The sequence below is a fragment of the Pezoporus flaviventris genome, unplaced genomic scaffold (genome assembly GCF_033815535.1).
Source record: "Pezoporus flaviventris isolate CSIRO_AGI_PZ_B2104156 unplaced genomic scaffold, CSIRO_AGI_Pfla_v1 ptg000160l, whole genome shotgun sequence".
NCBI lineage: Eukaryota > Metazoa > Chordata > Aves > Psittaciformes > Psittacidae > Pezoporus > Pezoporus flaviventris.
Window position 1 is genome coordinate 1,994,867 of NW_026892708.1, and position 21,692 is coordinate 2,016,558.

Here is a 21,692-nt window from a genome sequence, read left to right on the forward strand (position 1 = left end):
GCTAGTGCTGTGTCTCTTCAGCACACAAGGAGCTTTGCAACGGGGTCACCATCATTGCAGTCTCTCCTCGGTTTCATACCTAAAAGTCCATTTGAATCCAAATTTTCAGGTGGTCTCAGCTGCCCAGCAGCACAGTGAGTACAGCACGAACGTTTGGCATCTGCTCCCACAGCAGAAGAGCAAGGATTGAAAGCTGGTGCTGGACCTGTTCAGCACACAATCCCCTATACATTGGTGCCTCCATCGTTGCTTTCACTGCTAACACTGATACAGGAAAAGCATTTGAATAGAATCAGTCCAGAGCCTGCTCCCTGCTGGCAGCAACACAGCACAGAATGAACAGTGGCATCTGCTCACGCGGCAGAAGGACCAGCAGGGAAAGCTAGTGCTGGGCTTCTTCAGCACACAAGCAGCTTTGCAACGGGGTCACCATCATTGCAGTCTCTCCTAGGTTTCATACCTAAAAGTCCATTTGAATCCAAATTTTCAGGTGCTCTCAGCTGCCCAGCAGCACAGTGAGTACAGCACGAACGTTTGGCATCTGCTCCCACAGCAGAAGAGCCAGGATTGAAAGCTGGTGCTGGACCTGTTCAGCACACAATCACCTTTACATTGGTGCCTCCATCGTTGCTTTCACTGCTCACATTCATACAGGAAAAGCATTTGAATGGAATCAGTCCAGAGCCTGCTCTCTGCTGGCAGCAACACAGTCAGCACAGAATGAACAGTGGCATCTGCTCACACGGCAGAAGGACCAGCAGGGAAAGCTAGTGCTGGGCTTCTTCAGCACACAAGCAGCTTTGCAACGGGGTCACCATCATTGCAGTCTCTCCTCGGTTTCATACATAAAGTCCATTTGAATCCAAATTCTCAGGTGGTGTCTCTCAGCTGCCCAGCAGTACAGTGAGTACAGCACGAATGTTTGGCATCTGGTCCCACAGCAGAAGATCAAGGATTGAAAGCTGGTGCTGGACCTGTTCAGCACACAATCCCCTTTCCATTGGTGCCTCCATCGTTGCTTTCACTACTAACACTCATACAGGAAAAGCATTTGAATAGAATCAGTCCAGAGCCTGCTCCCTGCTGGCAGCAACACAGCAGAGAATGAACAGTGGCATCTGCTCACACGGCAGAAGGACCAGCAGGGAAAGCTAGTGCTGTGTCCCTTCAGCACACAAGGAGCTTTGCAACGGGGTCACCATCATTGCAGTCTCTCCTCGGTTTCATACCTAAAAGTCCATTTGAATAAAAATTCTCAGGTGGTCTCTCTCAGCTGCCCAGCAGCACAGTTAGTACAGCACGAACGTTTGGCATCTGCTCCCACAGCAGAAGAGCAAGGATTGAAAGCTGGTGCTGGACCTGTTCAGCACACAATCCCCTTTCCATTGGTGCCTCCATCGTTGCTTTCACTGCTAACACTCATACAGGAAAAGCATTTGAATGGAATCAGTCCAGAGCCTGCTCTCTGCTGCGCAGCAAAACAGTCAGCACAGAATGAACAGTGGATTCTGCTCGCACAGCAGAAGGACCAGCAGGGAAAGCTAGTGCTGGGCTTCTTCAGCACACAAGCAGCTTTGCAACGGGGTCACCATCATTGCAGTCTCTCCTCAGTTTCATACCTAAAAGTCCATTTGAATCCAAATTCTCAGGTGGTGTCTCTCAGCTGCCCAGCAGCACAGTGAGTACAGCACGAATGTTTGGCATCTGGTCCCACAGCAGAAGATCAAGGATTGAAAGCTGGTGCTGGACCTGTTCAGCACACAATCCCCTTTCCATTGGTGCCTCCATCGTTGCTTTCACTGCTAACACTCATACAGGAAAAGCATTTGAATAGAATCAGTCCAGAGCCTGCTCCCTGCTGGCAGCAACACAGCAGAGAATGAACAGTGGCATCTGCTCACACGGCAGAAGGACCAGCAGGGAAAGCTAGGGCTGTGTCTCTTCAGCACACAAGCAGCTTTGCAACGGGGTCACCATCATTGCAGTCTCTCCTCGGTTTCATACTAAAAGTCCATTTGAATCCTAATTCTCAGGTGGTCTCTCTCAGCTGCCCAGCAGCACAGTGAGTACAGCACGAACGTTTGGCCTCTGCTCCCACAGCAGAAGAGCAAGGATTGAAAGCTGGGGATGGACCTGTTCAGCACACAATCCCCTTTATATTGGTGCCTCCGTCGTTGCTTTCACTGCTCACTTTCATACAGGAATAGCATTTGAATGGAATCAGTCCAGAGCCTGCTCTCTGCTGCGCAGCAACACAGTCAGCACAGAATGAACAGTGTCATCTGCTCACACGGCAGAAGGACCAGCAGGGAAAGCTAGTGCTCTGCTTCTTCAGCACACAAGCAGCTTTGCAACGGGGTCACCATCATTGCAGTCTCTCCTCGGTTTCATACCTAAAAGTCCATTTGAATCCAAATTTTCAGGTGGTCTCAGCTGCCCAGCAGCACAGTGAGTACAGCACGAACGTTTGGCATCTGCTCCCACAGCAGAAGAGCAAGGATTGAAAGCTGGTGCTGGACCTGTTCAGCACACAATCACCTTTACATTGGTGCCTCCATCGTTGCTTTCACTGCTCACTTTCATACAGGAAAAGCATTTGAATGGAATCAGTCCAGAGCCTGCTCCCTGCTGGCATCAACGCAGCACAGAAAGAACAGTGGCATCTGCTCACACGGCTAAAGGACCAGCAGGGAAAGCTAGTGCTGTGTCTCTTCAGCACACAAGGAGCTTTGCAACGGGGTCACCATCATTGCAGTCTCTCCTCGGTTTCATACCTAAAAGTCCATTTGAATACAAATTCTCAGGTGGTCTCTCTCAGCTGCCCAGCAGCACAGTGAGTACAGCACGAACGTTTGGCATCTGCTCCCACAGCAGAACAGCCAGGATTGAAAGCTGGTGCTGGACCTGTTCAGCACACAATCCCCTTTACATTGGTGCCTCCATCGTTGCTTTCACTGCTCACTTTCATACAGGAAAAGCATTTGAATGGAATCAGTCCAGAGCCTGCTCTCTGCTGCGCAGCAAAACAGTCAGCACAGAATGAACAGTGGATTCTGCTCGCACAGCAGAAGGACCAGCAGGGAAAGCTAGTGCTGGGCTTCTTCAGCACACAAGCAGCTTTGCAACAGGGTCACCATCATTGCAGTCTCTCCTCGGTTTCATACCTAAAAGTCCATTTGAATAAAAATTCTCAGGTGGTCTCTCTCAGCTGCCCAGCAGCACAGTGAGTACAGCACCAACGTTTGGCATCTGCTCCCACAGCAGAAGAGCCAGGATTGAAAGCTGGTGCTGGACCTTTTCAGCACACAATCCCCTTTATATTGGTGCCTCCGTCGTTGCTTTCACTGCTCACTTTCATACAGGAATAGCATTTGAATGGAATCAGTCCAGAGCCTGCTCTCTGCTGCGCAGGAACACAGTCAGCACAGAATGAACAGTGGCATCTGCTCACACGGCAGAAGGACCAGCAGGGAAAGCTAGTGCTCTGCTTCTTCAGCACACAAGCAGCTTTGCAACGGTGTCACCATCATTGCAGTCTCTCCTCGGTTTCATACCTAAAAGTCCATTTGAATCCAAATTTTCAGGTGGTCTCAGCTGCCCAGCAGCACAGTGAGTACAGCACGAACGTTTGGCATCTGCTCCCACAGCAGAAGAGCAAGGATTGAAAGCTGGTGCTGGACCTGTTCAGCACACAATCCCCTTTACATTGGTGCCTCTATCGTTGCTTTCACTGCTAACACTCATACAGGAAAAGCATTTGAATAGAATCAGTCCAGAGCCTGCTCCCTGCTGGCAGCAACACAGCACAGAATGAACAGTGGCATCTGCTCACACGGCAGAAGGACCAGCAGGGAAAGCTAGTGCTGGGCTTCTTCAGCACACAAGCAGCTTTGAAACGGGGTCACCATCATTGCAGTCTCTCCTCGGTTTCATACCTAAAAGTCCATTTGAATCCAAATTCTCAGGTGGTGTATCTCAGCTGCCCAGCAGCACAGTGAGTACAGCACGAACGTTTGGCATCTGCTCCCACAGCAGAACAGCCAGGATTGAAAGCTGGGGATGGACCTGTTCAGCACACAATCCCCTTTACATTGGTGCCTCCATCGTTGCTTTCAGTGCTCACTTTCATACAGGAAAAGCATTTGAATGGAATCAGTCCAGAGGCTGCTCTCTGCTGCGCAGCAACACAGTCAGCACAGAATGAACAGTGGCATCTGCTCACACGGCAGAAGGACCAGCAAGGAAAGCTAGTGCTCTGCTTCTTCAGCACACAAGCAGCTTTGCAACGGGGTCACCATCATTGCAGTCTCTCCTCGGTTTCATACCTAAAAGTCCATTTGAATCCAAATTCTCAGGTGGTGTATCTCAGCTGCCCAGCAGCACAGTGAGTACAGCACGAACGTTTGGCATCTGCTCCCACAGCAGAAGAGCAAGGATTGAAAGCTGGTGCTGGACCTGTTCAGCACACAATCCCCTTTACATTGGTGCCTCCATCGTTGCTTTCACTGCTCACTTTCATACAGGAAAAGCATTTGAATAGAATCAGTCCAGAGCCTGCTGCCTCCTGGCAGCAACACAGCACAGAATGAACAGTGGCATCTGCTCACACGGCAGAAGGACCAGCAGGGAAAGCTAGTGCTGTGTCTCTTCAGCACACAAGGAGCTTTGCAACGGGGTCACCATCATTGCAGTCTCTCCTCGGTTTCATACCTAAAAGTCCATTTGAATCCAAATTCTCAGGTGGTGTATCTCAGCTGCCCAGCAGCACAGTGAGTACAGCACGAACGTTTGGCATCTGCTCCCACAGCAGAAGAGCAAGGATTGAAAGCTGGTGCTGGACCTGTTCAGCACACAATCCCCTTTACATTGGTGCCTCCATCGTTGCTTTCACTGCTAACACTCATACAGGAAAAGCATTTGAATAGAATCAGTCCAGAGCCTGCTCCCTGCTGGCAGCAACACAGCACAGAATGAACAGTGGCATCTGCTCACACGGCAGAAGGACCAGCAGGGAAAGCTAGTGCTGTGTCTCTTCAGCACACAAGGAGCTTTGCAACGGGGTCACCATCATTGCAGTCTCTCCTCGGTTTCATACCTAAAAGTCCATTTGAATCCAAATTCTCAGGTGGTCTCTCTCAGCTGCCCAGCAGCACAGTGAGTACAGCACGAACGTTTGGCATCTGCTCCCACAGCAGGAGAGCCAGGATTGAAAGCTGGTGCTGGACCTGTTCAGCACACAATCCCCTTTATATTGGTGCCTCCGTCGTTGCTTTCACTGCTCACTTTCATACAAGAATAGCATTTGAATGGAATCAGTCCAGAGCCTGCTCTCTGCTGCGCAGGAACACAGTCAGCACAGAATGAACAGTGGCATCTGCTCACACGGCAGAAGAACCAGCAGGGAAAGCTAGTGCTCTGCTTCTTCAGCACACAAGCAGCTTTGCAACGGTGTCACCATCATTGCTGTCTCTATTCGGTTTCATACCTAAAAGTCCATTTGAATCCAAATTCTCAGGTGGTGTCTCTCAGCTGCCCAGCAGCACAGTGAGTACAGCACGAACGTTTGGCATCTGCTCCCACAGCAGAAGAGCCAGGATTGAAAGCTGGTGCTGGACCTGTTCAGCACACAATCACCTTTACATTGGTGCCTCCATCGTTGCTTTCACTGCTCACTTTCATACAGGAAAAGCATTTGAATGGAATCAGTCCAGAGCCTGCTCTCTGCTGCGCAGCAACACAGTCAGCACAGAATGAACAGTTGCATCTGCTCCCACGGCAGAAGGACCAGCACGGAAAGCTAGTGCTCTGCTTCTTCAGCACACAAGCAGCTTTGCAACGGGGTCACCATCATTGCAGTCTCTCCACGGTTTCATACCTAAAAGTCCATTTGAATAAAAATTCTCAGGTGGTCTCTCTCAGCTGCCCAGCAGCACAGTGAGTACAGCACGAACGTTTGGCATCTGCTCCCACAGCAGAAGAGCAAGGATTGAAAGCTGGTGCTGGACCTGTTCAGCACACAATCCCCTTTACATTGGTGCCTCCATCGTTGCTTTCACTGCTCACTTTCATACAGGAAAAGCATTTGAATAGAATCAGTCCAGAGCCTGCTCCCTGCTGGCACCAACACAGCACAGAATGAACAGTGGCATCTGCTCACACGGCAGAAGGACCAGCAGGGAAAGCTAGTGCTGTGTCTCTTCAGCACACAAGGAGCTTTGCAACGGGGTCACCATCATTGCAGTCTCTCCTCGGTTTCATACCTAAAAGTCCATTTGAATCCAAATTCTCAGGTGGTCTCTCTCAGCTGCCCAGCAGCACAGTGAGTACAGCACGAACGTTTGGCATCTGCTCCCACAGCAGAAGAGCAAGGATTGAAAGCTGGTGCTGGACCTGTTCGGCACACAATCCCCTTTTTATTGGTGCCTCCGTCGTTGCTTTCACTGCTCACTTTCATACAGGAATAGCATTTGAATGGAATCAGTCCAGAGCCTGCTCTCTGCTGCGCAGGAACAAAGTCAGCACAGAATGAACAGTGGCATCTGCTCACATGGCAGAAGGAGCAGCACGGAAAGCTAGTGCTCTGCTTCTTCAGCACACAAGCAGCTTTGCAACGGGGTCACCATCATTGCTGTTTCTATTCGGTTTCATACCTAAAAGTCCATTTGAATACAAATTCTCAGGTGGTCTCTCTCATGTGCCCAGCAGCACAGTGAGTACAGCACGAATGTTTGGCATCTGCTCCCACAGCAGAAGAGCCAGGATTGAAAGCTGGTGCTGGACCTGTTCAGCACACAATCACCTTTACATTGGTGCCTCCATCGTTGCTTTAACTGCTAACACTCATACAGGAAAAGCATTTGAATGGAATCAGTCCAGAGCCTGCTCTCTGCTGCGCAGCAACACAGTCAGCACAGAATGAACAGTGGCATCTGCTCACACGGCAGAAGGACCAGCAGGGAAAGCTAGCGCTGGGCTTCTTCAGCACACAAGGAGCTTTGCAACGGGGTCACCATCATTGCAGTCTCTCCTCGGTTTCATACCTAAAAGTCCATTTGAATCCAAATTCTCAGGTGGTGTCTCTCAGCTGCCCAGCAGCACAGTGAGTACAGCACGAACGTTTGGCATCTGCTCCCACAGCAGAAGAGCAAGGATTGAAAGCTGGTGCTGGACCTGTTCAGCACACAATCCCCTTTACATTGGTGCCTCCATCGTTGCTTTCACTGCTAACACTCATACAGGAAAAGCATTTGAATGGAATCAGTCCAGAGCCTGCTCTCTGCTGCGCAGCAACACAGTCAGCAGAGAATGAACAGTGGATTCTGCTCGCACAGCAGAAGGACCAGCAGGGAAAGCTAGTGCTGCGCTTCTTCGGCACACAAGCAGCTTTGCAACGGGGCCACCATCATTGCAGTCTCTCCTCGGTTTCATACCTAAAAGTCCATTTGAATCCAAATTTTCAGGTGGTCTCAGCTGCCCTGCAGCACAGTGAGTACAGCACGAACGTTTGGCATCTGCTCCCACAGCAGAAGAGCAAGGATTGAAAGCTGGTGCTGGACCTGTTCAGCACACAATCCCCTTTACATTGGTGCCTCCATCGTTGCTTTCACTGCTAACACTCATACAGGAAAGGCATTTGAATAGAATCAGTCCAGAGCCTGCTCTCTGCTGCACAGCAACACAGTCAGCACAGAATGAACAGTTGATTCTGCTCGCACAGCAGAAGGACCAGCAGGGAAAGCTAGTGCTGGGCTTCTTCAGCACACAAGCAGCTTTGCAACGGGGTCACCATCATTGCAGTCTCTCCTTGGTTTCATACCTAAAAGTCCATTTGAATCCAAATTCTCAGGTGGTCTCAGCTGCCCAGCAGCACAGTGAGTACAGCACGAACGTTTGGCATCTGCTCCCACAGCAGAAGAGCAAGGATTGAAAGCTGGTGCTGGACCTGTTCAGCACACAATCCCCTTTACATTGGTGCCTCCATCGTTGCTTTCACTGCTCACTTTCATACAGGAAAAGCCTTTGAAAGGAATAAGTCCAGAGCCTGCTCTCTGCTGCGCAGCAACACAGTCAGCACAGAATGAACAGTGGATTCTGCTCGCACAGCAGACGGACCAGCAGGGAAAGCTAGTGCTGGGCTTTATCAGCACACAAGCAGCTTTGAAACGGGGTCACCATCATTGCAGTCTCTCCTCGGTTTCATACCTAAAAGTCCATTTGAATACAAATTTTCAGGTGGTCTCAGCTGCCCAGCAGCACAGTGAGTACAGCACGAACGTTTGGCATCTGCTCCCACAGCAGAAGAGCAAGGATTGAAAGCTGGTGCTGGACCTGTTCAGCACACAATCCCCTTTACATTGGTGCCTCTATCGTTGCTTTCACTGCTAACACTCATACAGGAAAAGCATTTGAATAGAATCAGTCCAGAGCCTGCTCCCTGCTGGCAGCAACACAGCACAGAATGAACAGTGGCATCTGCTCACACGGCAGAAGGACCAGCAGGGAAAGCTAGTGCTGGGCTTCTTCAGCACACAAGCAGCTTTGCAACGGGGTCACCATCATTGCAGTCTCTCCTCGGTTTCATACCTAAAAGTCCATTTGAATCCAAATTCTCAGGTGGTCTCTCTCAGCTGCCCAGCAGCACAGTGAGTACAGCACGAACGTTTGGCATCTGCTCCCACAGCAGAACAGCCAGGATTGAAAGCTGGGGATGGACCTGTTCAGCACACAATCCCCTTTACATTGGTGCCTCCATCGTTGCTTTCACTGCTCACTTTCATACAGGAAAAGCATTTGAATAGAATCAGTCCAGAGCCTGCTGCCTGCTGGCAGCAACACAGCACAGAATGAACAGTGGCATCTGCTCACACGGCAGAAGGACCAGCAGGGAAATCTAGTGCTGTGTCTCTTCAGCACACAAGGAGCTTTGCAACGGGGTCACCATCATTGCAGTCTCTCCTTGGTTTCATACCTAAAAGTCCATTTGAATCCAAATTCTCAGGTGGTGTCTCTCAGCTGCCCAGCAGCACAGTGAGTACAGCACGAACGTTTGGCATCTGCTCCCACAGCAGAAGAGCAAGGATTGAAAGCTGGTGCTGGACCTGTTCAGCACACAATCACCTTTACATTGGTGCCTCCATCGTTGCTTTCACTGCTAACACTCATACAGGAAAAGCATTTGAATAGAATCAGTCCAGAGCCTGCTCCCTGCTGGCAGCAACACAGCACAGAATGAACAGCGGTATCTGCTCACACGGCAGAAGGACCAGCAGGGAAAGCTAGTGCTGTGTCTCTTCAGCACTCAAGGAGCTTTGCAACGGGGTCACCATCATTGCAGTCTCTCCTCGGTTTCATACCTAAAAGTCCATTTGAATCCAAATTCTCAGGTGGTGTCTCTCACCTGCCCAGCAGCACAGTGAGTACAGCACGAACGTTTGGCATCTGCTCCCACAGCAGAAGAGCCAGGATTGAAAGCTGGTGCTGGACCTGTTCAGCACACAATCACCTTTACATTGGTGCCTCCATCGTTGCTTTCACTGCTCACTTTCATACAGGAAAAGCATTTGAATGGAATCAGTCCAGAGCCTGCTCTCTGATGCGCAGCAACACAATCAGCACAGAATGAACAGTGGATTCTGCTCGCACAGCAGAAGGACAAGCAGGGAAAGCTAGTGCTGGGCTTCTTCAGCACACAAGCAGCTTTGCAACGGGGTCACCATCATTGCAGTCTCTCCTCGGTTTCATACCTAAAAGTCCATTTGAATCCAAATTCTCAGGTGGTCTCAGCTGCCCAGCAGCACAGTGAGTACAGCACGAACGTTTGGCATCTGCTCCCACAGCAGAAGAGCAAGGATTGAAAGCTGGTGCTGGACCTGTTCAGCACACAATCACCTTTACATTGGTGCCTCCATCGTTGCTTTCACTGCTCACTTTCATACAGGAAAAGCATTTGAATGGAATCAGTCCAGAGCCTGCTCTCTGCTGCGCAGCAAAACAGCACAGAATGAACAGGGGATTCTGCTCGCACAGCAGAAGGACCAGCAGGGAAAGCTAGTGCTGGGCTTCTTCAGCACACAAGCAGCTTTGCAACGGGGTCACCATCATTGCAGTCTCTCCTCGGTTTCATACCTAAAAGTCCATTTGAATCCAAATTTTCAGGTGGTCTCAGCTGCCCAGCAGCACAGTGAGTACAGCACGAACGTTTGGCATCTGCCCCACAGCAGAAGAGCAAGGATTGAAAGCTGGTGCTGCACCTGTTCAGCACACAATCACCTTTACATTGGTGCCTCCATCGTTGCTTTCACTGCTCACTTTCATACAGGAAAAGCATTTGAATGGAATCAGTCCAGAGCCTGCTCTCTGCTGCGCAGCAACACAGTCAGCACAGAATGAACAGTGGATTCTGCTCGCACAGCAGAAGGACCAGCAGGGAAAGCTAGTGTTGGGCTTCTTCAGCACACAAGCAGGTTTGCAACGGGGTCACCATCACTGCAGTCTCTCCTCGGTTTCATACCTAAAAGTCCATTTGAATCCAAATTCTCAGGTGGTCTCTCTCAGCTGCCCAGCAGCACAGTGAGTACAGCACGAACGTTTGGCATCTGCTCCCACAGCAGAAGAGCAAGGATTGAAAGCTGGGGATGGACCTGTTCAGCACACAATCCCCTTTACATTGGTGCCTCCATCGTTGCTTTCACTGCTCACTTTCATACAGGAAAAGCATTTGAATGGAATCAGTCCAGAGCCTGCTCTCTGCTGCGCAGCAACACAGTCAGCACAGAATGAACAGTGGATTCTGCTCGCACAGCAGAAGGACCAGCAGGGAAAGCTAGTGCTCTGCTTCTTCAGCACACAAGCAGCTTTGCAAAGGGGTCACCATCATTGCAGTCTCTCCTCGGTTTCATACCTAAAAGTCCATTTGAATACAAATTCTCAGGTGGTCTCAGCTGCCCAGCAGCACAGTGAGTACAGCACGAACGTTTGGCATCTGCTCCCACAGCAGAAGAGCCAGGATTGAAAGCTGGTGCTGGACCTGTTCAGCACACAATCACCTTTACATTGGTGCCTCCATCGTTGCTTTCACTGCTCACTTTCATACAGGAAAAGCATTTGAATAGAATCAGTCCAGAGCCTGCTCCCTGCTGGCAGCAACACAGCACAGAATGAACAGTGGCATCTGCTCACACGGCAGAAGGACCAGCAGGGAAAGCTAGTGCTGTGTCTCTTCAGCACACAAGGAGCTTTGCAACGGGGTCACCATCATTGCAGTCTCTCCTCGGTTTCATACCTAAAAGTCCATTTGAATCCAAATTCTCAGGTGGTCTCAGCTGCCCAGCAGCACAGTGAGTACAGCACGAACGTTTGGCATCTGCCCCCACAGCAGAAGAGCAAGGATTGAAAGCTGGTGCTGGACCTGTTCAGCACACAATCCCCTTTACATTGGTGCCTCCATCGTTGCTTTCACTGCTAACACTCATACAGGAAAAGCATTTGAATAGAATCAGTCCAGAGCCTGCTCCCTGCTGGCAGCAACACAGCACAGAATGAACAGTGGCATCTGCTCACACGGCAGAAGGACCAGCAGGGAAAGCTAGTGCTGTGTCTCTTCAGCACACAAGGAGCTTTGCAACGGGGTCACCATCATTGCAGTCTCTCCTCGGTTTCATACCTAAAAGTCCATTTGAATACAAATTCTCAGGTGGTCTCTCTCAGCTGCCCAGCAGCACAGTGAGTACAGCACGAACGTTTGGCATCTGCTCCCACAGCAGAAGAGCCAGGATTGAAAGCTGGTGCTGGACCTGTTCAGCACACAATCACCTTTATATTGGTGCCTCCGTCGTTGCTTTCACTGCTCACTTTCATACAGGAATAGCATTTGAATGGAATCAGTCCAGAGCCTGCTCTCTGCTGCGCAGGAACACAGTCAGCACAGAATGAACAGTGGCATCTGCTCACACGGCAGAAGGACCAGCACGGAAAGCTAGTGCTCTGCTTCTTCAGCACACAAGCAGCTTTGCAACGGGGTCACCATCATTGCTGTCTCTATTCGGTTTCATACCTAAAAGTCCATTTGAATACAAATTCTCAGGTGGTCTCTCTCAGCTGCCCAGCATCACAGTGAGTACAGCACGAACGTTTGGCATATGCTCCCACAGCAGAAGAGCCAGGATTGAAAGCTGGTGCTGGACCTGTTCAGCACACAATCCCCTTTACATTGGTGCCTCCATCGTTGCTTTCACTGCTCACTTTCATACAGGAAAAGCCTTTGAATGGAATCAGTCCAGAGCCTGCTCTCTGCTGCGCAGCAATACAGTCAGCACAGAATGAACAGTGGATTCTGCTCGCACAGCAGACGGACCAGCAGGGAAAGCTAGTGCTGGGCTTTATCAGCACACAAGCAGCTTTGCAACGGGGTCACCATCATTGCAGTCTCTCCTCGGTTTCATACCTAAAAGTCCATTTGAATCCAAATTCTCAGGTGGTCTCAGCTGCCCAGCAGCACAGTGAGTACAGCACGAACGTTTGGCATCTGCTCCCACAGCAGAAGAGCAAGGATTGAAAGCTGGTGCTGGACCTGTTCAGCACACAATCCCCTTTACATTGGTGCCTCCATCGTTGCTTTCACCGCTAACACTCATACAGGAAAAGCATTTGAATGGAATCAGTCCAGAGCCAGCTCTCTGCTGCGCAGCAACACAGTCAGCACAGAATGAACAGTGGATTCTGCTCGCACAGCAGAAGGACCAGCAGGGAAAGCTAGTGCTGGGCTTCTTCGGCACACAAGCAGCTTTGCAACGGGGCCACCATCATTGCAGTCTCTCCTCGGTTTCATACCTAAAAGTCCATTTGAATCCAAATTTTCAGGTGGTCTCAGCTGCCCTGCAGCACAGTGAGTACAGCACGAACGTTTGGCATCTGCTCCCACAGCAGAAGAGCAAGGATTGAAAGCTGGTGCTGGACCTGTTCAGCACACAATCCCCTTTACATTGGTGCCTCCATCGTTGCTTTCACTGCTAACACTCATACAGGAAAGGCATTTGAATAGAATCAGTCCAGAGCCTGCTCTCTGCTGCACAGCAACACAGTCAGCACAGAATGAACAGTTGATTCTGCTCGCACAGCAGAAGGGCAAGCAGGGAAAGCTAGTGCTGGGCTTCTTCAGCACACAAGCAGCTTTGCAACGGGGTCACCATCATTGCAGTCTCTCCTTGGTTTCATACCTAAAAGTCCATTTGAATCCAAATTCTCAGGTGGTCTCAGCTGCCCAGCAGCACAGTGAGTACAGCACGAACGTTTGGCATCTGCTCCCACAGCAGAAGAGCAAGGATTGAAAGCTGGTGCTGGACCTGTTCAGCACACAATCCCCTTTACATTGGTGCCTCCATCGTTGCTTTCACTGCTCACTTTCATACAGGAAAAGCCTTTGAAAGGAATAAGTCCAGAGCCTGCTCTCTGCTGCGCAGCAACACAGTCAGCACAGAATGAACAGTGGATTCTGCTCGCACAGCAGACGGACCAGCAGGGAAAGCTAGTGCTGGGCTTTATCAGCACACAAGCAGCTTTGAAACGGGGTCACCATCATTGCAGTCTCTCCTCGGTTTCATACCTAAAAGTCCATTTGAATCCAAATTTTCAGGTGGTCTCAGCTGCCCAGCAGCACAGTGAGTACAGCACGAACGTTTGGCATCTGCTCCCACAGCAGAAGAGCAAGGATTGAAAGCTGGTGCTGCACCTGTTCAGCACACAATCACCTTTACATTGGTGCCTCCATCGTTGCTTTCACTGCTCACTTTCATACAGGAAAAGCATTTGAATGGAATCAGTCCAGAGCCTGCTCTCTGCTGCGCAGCAACACAGTCAGCACAGAATGAACAGTGGATTCTGCTCGCACAGCAGAAGGACCAGCAGGGAAAGCTAGTGTTGGGCTTCTTCAGCACACAAGCAGGTTTGCAACGGGGTCACCATCACTGCAGTCTCTCCTCGGTTTCATACCTAAAAGTCCATTTGAATCCAAATTCTCAGGTGGTCTCTCTCAGCTGCCCAGCAGCACAGTGAGTACAGCACGAACGTTTGGCATCTGCTCCCACAGCAGAAGAGCAAGGATTGAAAGCTGGGGATGGACCTGTTCAGCACACAATCCCCTTTACATTGGTGCCTCCATCGTTGCTTTCACTGCTCACTTTCATACAGGAAAAGCATTTGAATGGAATCAGTCCAGAGCCTGCTCTCTGCTGCGCAGCAACACAGTCAGCACAGAATGAACAGTGGATTCTGCTCGCACAGCAGAAGGACCAGCAGGGAAAGCTAGTGCTCTGCTTCTTCAGCACACAAGCAGCTTTGCAAAGGGGTCACCATCATTGCAGTCTCTCCTCGGTTTCATACCTAAAAGTCCATTTGAATCCAAATTCTCAGGTGGTCTCAGCTGCCCAGCAGCACAGTGAGTACAGCACGAACGTTTGGCATCTGCTCCCACAGCAGAAGAGCCAGGATTGAAAGCTGGTGCTGGACCTGTTCAGCACACAATCACCTTTACATTGGTGCCTCCATCGTTGCTTTCACTGCTCACTTTCATACAGGAAAAGCATTTGAATAGAATCAGTCCAGAGCCTGCTCCCTGCTGGCAGCAACACAGCACAGAATGAACAGTGGCATCTGCTCACACGGCAGAAGGACCAGCAGGGAAAGCTAGTGCTGTGTCTCTTCAGCACACAAGGAGCTTTGCAACGGGGTCACCATCATTGCAGTCTCTCCTCGGTTTCATACCTAAAAGTCCATTTGAATCCAAATTCTCAGGTGGTCTCTCTCAGCTGCCCAGCAGCACAGTGAGTACAGCACGAACGTTTGGCATCTGCTCCCACAGCAGAAGAGCAAGGATTGAAAGCTGGTGCTGGACCTGTTCAGCACACAATCCCCTTTACATTGGTGCCTCCATCGTTGCTTTCACTGCTAACACTCATACAGGAAAAGCATTTGAATAGAATCAGTCCAGAGCCTGCTCCCTGCTGGCAGCAACACAGCACAGAATGAACAGTGGCATCTGCTCACACGGCAGAAGCACCAGCAGGGAAAGCTAGTGTGTGTCTCTTCAGCACACAAGGAGCTTTGCAACGGTGTCACCATCATTGCAGTCTCTCCTCGGTTTCATACCTAAAAGTCCATTTGAATCCAAATTCTCAGGTGGTCTCTCTCAGCTGCCCAGCAGCACAGTGAGTACAGCACGAACGTTTGGCATCTGCTCCCACAGCAGAAGAGCCAGGATTGAAAGCTGGTGCTGGACCTGTTCAGCACACAATCCCCTTTACATTGGTGCCTCCATCGTTGCCTTCACTGCTCACTTTCATACAGGAAAAGCCTTTGAATGGAATCAGTCCAGAGCCTGCTCTCTGCTGCGCAGCAACACAGTCAGCACAGAATGAACAGTGGATTCTGCTCGCACAGCAGAAGGACCAGCAGGGAAAGCTAGTGCTGGGCTTTATCAGCACACAAGCAGCTTTGCAACGGGGTCACCATCATTGCAGTCTCTCCTCGGTTTCATACCTAAAAGTCCATTTGAATCCAAATTCTCAGGTGGTCTCAGCTGCCCAGCAGCACAGTGAGTACAGCACGAACGTTTGGCATCTGCTCCCACAGCAGAAGAGCAAGGATTGAAAGCTGGTGCTGGACCTGTTCAGCACACAATCCCCTTTACATTGGTGCCTCTATCGTTGCTTTCACTGCTAACACTCATACAGGAAAAGCATTTGAATAGAATCAGTCCAGAGCCTGCTCCCTGCAGGCAGCAACACAGCACAGACTGAACAGTGGCATCTGCTCACACGGCAGAAGGACCAGCAGGGAAAGCTAGTGCTGTGTCTCTTCAGCACACAAGGAGCTTTGCAACGGGGTCACCATCATTGCAGTCTCTCCTCGGTTTCATACCTAAAAGTCCATTTGAATCCAAATTCTCAGGTGGTCTCTCTCAGCTGCCCAGCAGCACAGTGAGTACAGCACGAACGTTTGGCATCTGCTCCCACAGCAGAAGAGCAAGGATTGAAAGCTGGTGCTGGACCTGTTCAGCACACAATCCCCTTTACATTGGTGCCTCCATCGTTGCTTTCACTGCTAACACTCATACAGGAAAAGCATTTGAATAGAATCAGTCCAGAGCCTGCTCCCTGCTGGCAGCAACACAGCACAGACTGAACAGTGGCATCTGCTCACACGGCAGAAGGACCAGCAGGGAAAGCTAGTGCTGTGTCTCTTCAGCACACAAGGAGCTTTGCAACGGGGTCACCATCATTGCAGTCTCTCCTCGGTTTCATACCTAAAAGTCCATTTGAATCCAAATTCTCAGGTGGTCTCTCTCAGCTGCCCAGCAGCACAGTGAGTACAGCACGAACGTTTGGCATCTGCTCCCACAGCAGAAGAGCCAGGATTGAAAGCTGGTCCTGGACCTGTTCAGCACACAATCCCTTTTACATTGGTGCCTCCGTCGTTGCTTTCACTGCTCACTTTCATACAGGAATAGCATTTGAATGGAATCAGTCCAGAGCCTGCTCTCTGCTGCGCAGGAACAAAGTCAGCACAGAATGAACAGTGGCATCTGCTCACACGGCAGAAGGACCAGCACGGAAAGCTAGTGCTCTGCTTCTTCAGCACACAAGCAGCTTTGCAACGGTGTCACCATCATTGCTGACTCTATTCGGTTTCATACCTAAAAGTCAATTTGATTACAAATTCTCAGGTGGTCTCTCTCAGCTGCCCAGCAGCACAGTTAGTACAGCACGAACGTTTGGCATCTGCTCCCACAGCAGAAGAGCAAGGATTGAAAGCTGGTGCTGGACCTGTTCAGCACACAATCCCCTTTACATTGGTGCCTCCATCGTTGCTTTCACTGCTAACACTCATACAGGAAAAGCATTTGAATAGAATCAGTCCAGAGCCTGCTCCCTGCTGGCAGCAACACAGCACAGACTGAACAGTGGCATCTGCTCACACGGCAGAAGGACCAGCAGGGAAAGCTAGTGCTGTGTCTCTTCAGCACACAAGGAGCTTTGCAACGGGGTCACCATCATTGCAGTCTCTCCTCGGTTTCATACCTAAAAGTCCATTTGAATCCAAATTCTCAGGTGGTCTCTCTCAGCTGCCCAGCAGCACAGTGAGTACAGCACGAACGTTTGGCATCTGCTCCCACAGCAGAAGAGCCAGGATTGAAAGCTGGTCCTGGACCTGTTCAGCACACAATCCCCTTTATATTGGTGCCTCCGTCGTTGCTTTCACTGCTCACTTTCATACAGGAATAGCATTTGAATGGAATCAGTCCAGAGCCTGCTCTCTGCTGCGCAGGAACAAAGTCAGCACAGAATGAACAGTGGCATCTGCTCACACGGCAGAAGGACCAGCACGGAAAGCTAGTGCTCTGCTTCTTCAGCACACAAGCAGCTTTGCAACGGGGTCACCATCATTGCTGTCTCTATTCGGTTTCATACCTAAAAGTCCATTTGATTACAAATTCTCAGGTGGTCTCTCTCAGCTGCCCAGCAGCACAGTGAGTACAGCACGAACGTTTGGCATCTGCTCCCACAGCAGAAGAGCCAGGATTGAAAGCTGGTGCTGGACCTGTTCAGCACACAATCACCTTTACATTGGTGCCTCCATCGTTGCTTTCACTGCTCACTTTCATACAGGAAAAGCATTTGAATGGAATCAGTCCAGAGCCTGCTCTCTGCTGCACAGCAACACAGTCAGCACAGAATGAACAGTTGATTCTGCTCGCACAGCAGAAGGACCAGCAGGGAAAGCTAGTGCTGGGCTTTATCAGCACACAAGCAGCTTTGCAACGGGGTCACCATCATTGCAGTCTCTCCTCGGTTTCATACCTAAAAGTCCATTTGAATCCAAATTCTCAGGTGGTCTCAGCTGCCCAGCAGCACAGTGAGTACAGCACGAACGTTTGGCATCTGCTCCCACAGCAGAAGAGCAAGGATTGAAAGCTGGTGCTGGACCTGTTCAGCACACAATCCCCTTTACATTGGTGCATCCATCGTTGCTTTCACTGCTAACACTCATACAGGAAAAGCATTTGAATGGAATCAGCCCTGAGCCTGCTCCCTACTGGCAGCAACACAGCACAGAATGAACAGGGGCATCTGCTCACACGGCAGAAGGACCAGCAGGGAAAGCTAGTGTTGTGTCTCTTCAGCACACAAGCAGCTTTGCAACGGGTTCACCATCATTGCAGTCTCTCCTCGGTTTCCTACCTAAAAGTCCATTTGAATCCAAATTCTCAGGTGGTGTCTCTCAGCTGCCCAGCAGCACAGTGAGTACAGCACGAACGTTTGGCCTCTGCTCCCACAGCAGAAGAGCCAGGATTGAAAGCTGGTGCTGGACCTGTTCAGCACACAATCACCTTTACATTGGTGCCTCCATCGTTGCTTTCAGTGCTCACATTCATACAGGAAAAGCATTTGAATGGAATCAGTCCAGAGGCTGCTCTCTGCTGCGCAGCAACACAGCACAGAATGAACAGTGGCATCTGCTCACACGGCAGAAGGACCAGCACGGAAAGCTAGTGCTCTGCTTCTTCAGCACACACGCAGCTTTGCAACGGGGTCACCATCATTGCAGTCTCTCCTCGGCTTCATACCTAAAAGTCCATTTGAATCCGAATTCTCAGGTGGTGTCGCTCAGCTGCCCAGCAGCACAGTGAGTACAGCACGAACGTTTGGCCTCTGCTCCCACAGCAGAAGAGCCAGGATTGAAAGCTGGTGCTGGACCTGTTCAGCACACAATCCCTTTTACATTGGTGCATTCATCGTTGCTTTCACTGCTCACTTTCATACAGGAAAAGCATTTGAATGGAATCAGTCCAGAGGCTGCTCTCTGCTGCGCAGCAACACAGCACAGAATGAACAGTGGCATCTGCTCACACGGCAGAAGGACCAGCAGGGAAAGCTAGTGCTCTGCTTCTTCAGCACACACGCAGCTTTGCAACGGGGTCACCATCATTGCAGTCTCTCCTCGGCTTCATACCTAAAAGTCCATTTGAATCCGAATTCTCAGGTGGTGTCGCTCAGCTGCCCAGCAGCACAGTGAGTACAGCACGAACGTTTGGCCTCTGCTCCCACAGCAGAAGAGCCAGGATTGAAAGCTGGTGCTGGACCTGTTCAGCACACAATCCCCTTTACATTGGTGCCTCCATCGTTGCTTTCACTGCTAACACTCATACAGGAAAAGCATTTGAATAGAATCCGTCCAGAGCCTGCTCCCTGCTGGCAGCAACACAGCACAGAATGAACAGTGGCATCTGCTCACACGGCAGAAGGAGCAGCAGGGAAAGCTAGTGCTCTGCTTCTTCAGCACACAAGCAGCTTTGCAACGGGGTCACCATCATTGCAGTCTCTCCTCGGTTTCATACCTAAAAGTCCATTTGAATCCAAATTCTCAGGTGGTGTCTCTCAGCTGCCAAGCAGCACAGTGAGTACAGCACGAACGTTTGGCCTCTGCTCCCACAGCAGAAGAGCCAGGATTGAAAGCTGGTGCTGGACCTGTTCAGCACACAATCCCTTTTACATTGGTGCATTCATCGTTGCTTTCACTGCTCACTTTCATACAGGAAAAGCATTTGAATGGAATCAGTCCAGAGCCTGCTCTCTGCTGCGCAGCAACACAGTCAGCACAGAATGAACAGTGGCATCTGCTCACACGGCAGAAGGAGCAGCAGGGAAAGCTAGTGCTCTGCTTCTTCAGCACACAAGCAGCTTTGCAACGGGTTCACCATCATTGCAGTCTCTCCTCGGTTTCATACCTAAAAGTCCATTTGAATCCAAATTCTCAGGTGGTGTCTCTCAGCTGCCCAGCAGCACAGTGAGTACAGCACGAACGTTTGGCCTCTGCTCCCACAGCAGAAGAGCCAGGATTGAAAGCTGGTGCTGGACCTGTTCAGCACACAATCCCTTTTACATTGGTGCATTCATCGTTGCTTTCACTGCTCACTTTCATACAGGAAAAGCATTTGAATGGAATCAGTCCAGAGCCTGCTCTCTGCTGCGCAGGAACACAGTCAGCACAGAATGAACAGTGGCATCTGCTCACACGGCAGAAGGAGCAGCAGGGAAAGCTAGTGCTCTGCTTCTTCAGCACACAAGCAGCTTTGCAAAGGGGTCACCATCATTGCAGTCTCTCCTCGGGTTCATACCTAAAAGTCCATTTGAATCCAAATTCTCAGGTGGTGTCTCTCAGCTGCCCAGCAGCACAGTGAGTACAGCACGAACGTTTGGCATCTGCTCCCACAGCAGAAGAGCCAGGATTGAAAGCTGGTGCTGGACCTGTTCAGCACACAATCCCTTTTACATTGGTGCATTCATCGTTGCTTTCACTGCTCACTTTCATACAGGAAAAGCATTTGAATGGAATCAGTCCAGAGGCTGCTCTCTGCTGCGCAGCAACACAGTCAGCACAGAATGAACAGTGGCATCTGCTCACACGGCAGAAGGAGCAGCAGGGAAAGCTAGTGCTCTGTTTCTTCAGCACACAAGCAGCTTTGCAAAGGGGTCACCATCATTGCAGTCTCTCCTCGGCTTCATACCTAAAAGTCCATTTGAATCCAAATTCTCAGGTGGTGTCTCTCAGCTGCCCAGCAGCACAGTGAGTACAGCACGAACGTTTGGCATCTGCTCCCACAGCAGAAGAGCAAGGATTGAAAGCTGGTGCTGGACCTGTTCAGCACACAATCCCCTTTACATTGGTGCATCCATCGTTGCTTTCACTGCTAACACTCATACAGGAAAAGCATTTGAATGGAATCAGCCCTGAGCCTGCTCCCTGCTGGCAGCAACACAGCACAGAATGAACAGGGGCATCTGCTCACACGGCAGAAGGACCAGCAGGGAAAGCTAGTGTTGTGTCTCTTCAGCACACAAGCAGCTTTGCAACGGGTTCACCATCATTGCAGTCTCTCCTCGGTTTCCTACCTAAAAGTCCATTTGAATCCAAATTCTCAGGTGGTGTCTCTCAGCTGCCCAGCAGCACAGTGAGTACAGCACGAACGTTTGGCCTCTGCTCCCACAGCAGAAGAGCCAGGATTGAAAGCTGGTGCTGGACCTGTTCAGCACACAATCACCTTTACATTGGTGCCTCCATCGTTGCTTTCAGTGCTCACATTCATACAGGAAAAGCATTTGAATGGAATCAGTCCAGAGGCTGCTCTCTGCTGCGCAGCAACACAGCACAGAATGAACAGTGGCATCTGCTCACACGGCAGAAGGACCAGCAGGGAAAGCTAGTGCTCTGCTTCTTCAGCACACACGCAGCTTTGCAACGGGGTCACCATCATTGCAGTCTCTCCTCGGCTTCATACCTAAAAGTCCATTTGAATCCGAATTCTCAGGTGGTGTCGCTCAGCTGCCCAGCAGCACAGTGAGTACAGCACGAACGTTTGGCCTCTGCTCCCACAGCAGAAGAGCCAGGATTGAAAGCTGGTGCTGGACCTGTTCAGCACACAATCCCTTTTACATTGGTGCATTCATCGTTGCTTTCACTGCTCACTTTCATACAGGAAAAGCATTTGAATGGAATCAGTCCAGAGCCTGCTCTCTGCTGCGCAGGAACACAGTCAGCACAGAATGAACAGTGGCATCTGCTCACACGGCAGAAGGAGCAGCAGGGAAAGCTAGTGCTCTGCTTCTTCAGCACACAAGCAGCTTTGCAAAGGGGTCACC